We start from the raw sequence: 2164 nt of genomic DNA on the forward strand, positions 1-2164 counted from the left end.
AACCGGTGATGCATTTACACTAAATAACTACAGACCTATCTCAGTGCTTCCTGTATTTTCAAAACTTTTGGAGAGAGTAATATACAATAAACTGTATAAATATCTAACAAATAACAAAATCCTAAATGAAAAACAGTTTGGCTTCCAAAAGCAATATTCAACCGAACACGCAATTCTTGATCTAATAAATAATATAAATGACTTCTAGGGATACTTATTGATGAGAACATCTCATGGAAATCACATATAGATATATTAAATGCCAAAATATCAAAAAACATTGGTATCCTCTATAAAGCTAGTTCTATACTGTCTCCTGATAATTTAAAGTTTCTATACTTCTCGTTTATACAAAGCTACTACATATACGCTAATATTGCATGGGCGAGTACTCATAGATCCAAACTAACCACACTATATCAAAAACAAAAACATGCTGCAAGTATAGTTTTTAATAAGGATAGATTCTCGCATGCTGAGCCACTTTTAAAAAATTTGAAAGCATTAAATGTATATCAAATCAATATATTCCAAAATTTGTTATTTATGCTCAAATATAAACTTGGACCTGTTCCTTCTTACTTTTCAAAGAATATTTTTCAAAATAGCAAAAATAGATACCATACCAGAGGAACGGGAAACTTTAACGTACCTTTTAAAAAAACTAATCTCTCGCACTTTTCCATTTCGTACTGTGGTCCTTATCTATATAAAAAATTAATATCAAAAAATACTCAACTCGAAAAATCGAATAACTTAAATACTCTGAAAACGTTATTAAAAGATCTCATTTTAAACACTAACAACTTTATGAATTTTTATTAACCCCAAAACATTTAAAACTATGTATAAAACTAACTTTGTTCCGAAACCAATGTAAACTCTAATAACTCAAAAAACTCTAAATAACTCAAAAACAACAGCAATAACAAAAACACAAAAACAAATAATAGGCTTATTTATTAACACTTGAACGAATATATATTACCTATTTAGCAAATCGTGTACCTACTTCTATTTATGTGTATTGAAATAAAATTAAAAAATTAAAAACGTATTTTTGTCTGCATTCTTTGTTTTTTGCATTTTGGATTTTTATTCTCATTCTGCCGAAAACCGATAACATTTTTAAAAAAAAAAAAATATATATATATATATATATATAAACTTATTTTAAATAAAAGCATCCAAAAATGTTAGTAACGCATAGCGGTTTCTTGATGACAAGACCGTCAGTCTTCTGCAAGTTTTCCGCGTTCTTTGAAGTAATTTCTAATACTCTACAGTTTTATTTTATATATTTTTTTGTATAACGTAACTTTGAAATTTATTTTTTTTAATTTTAAATTTTACTTACTCTGTAAAGATTCTATTATATTTTACGAATTTGTAAGGATTAAAAAACAAAAAAAACAAAAAAAATTTAAAAAGAAACCAATCAAAGTTTGACAGTAAGGCTAATTGTCTGTTATCTATGAGTAGTATTGAAAAAATTAGCTGCATGTACCTTTATGCCACATCTTTTGATAACAAATTTGACGAATTTAAACTAGTAGTTGCAACTTACTATCCTAAAATAATTACCATTACTGAAACATGGTTTAAACCTACTCTTTCTGCAAATTGGATAGTTATTGTTTATATAAAAATGATAGATGTGATAGTCGTTGAGGTGTATGTATTTATATTGACAGCAAAATTATCTCATATAAACTTAACGATAGCAGATTTACATTGAGTCAAATAGAGCATATCTCGGCTGTTATCCAGTTCGGCAATGATAAATATCTTGTTGAATGTATTTATACACATTATGACTTCACGGATAGGATAGATATTGAAAATGTATTTAAAATTGCTAAAGAGTATGTTAACCAAACAGGTTATAAAGATCTAATCATAGTTGCATATTTCCTTACAAGTTCCGATTGGCTTCAGTGTTTTCATACCAAGAATGTTCAAGAAATGTATGATGATTTAATTCGTTATACTAAAGAAGGGTGTAACTTATGTGTTTCTAAAAATACCTCAAACTCGTCATCAAAGAAACTATACCTGAAAAAGAACTTATCTCACTCAATAGAGAAAAATAGAAATTAAGATACAGATATTGTTCTAGTAAATGGAAAAGTTCTAATCTTTTTAACTAATATAAACAATTATC

Source organism: Hydra vulgaris, chromosome 02, assembly GCF_038396675.1.
Source record: "Hydra vulgaris chromosome 02, alternate assembly HydraT2T_AEP".
Classification (NCBI taxonomy): Eukaryota; Metazoa; Cnidaria; class Hydrozoa; order Anthoathecata; family Hydridae; genus Hydra; species Hydra vulgaris.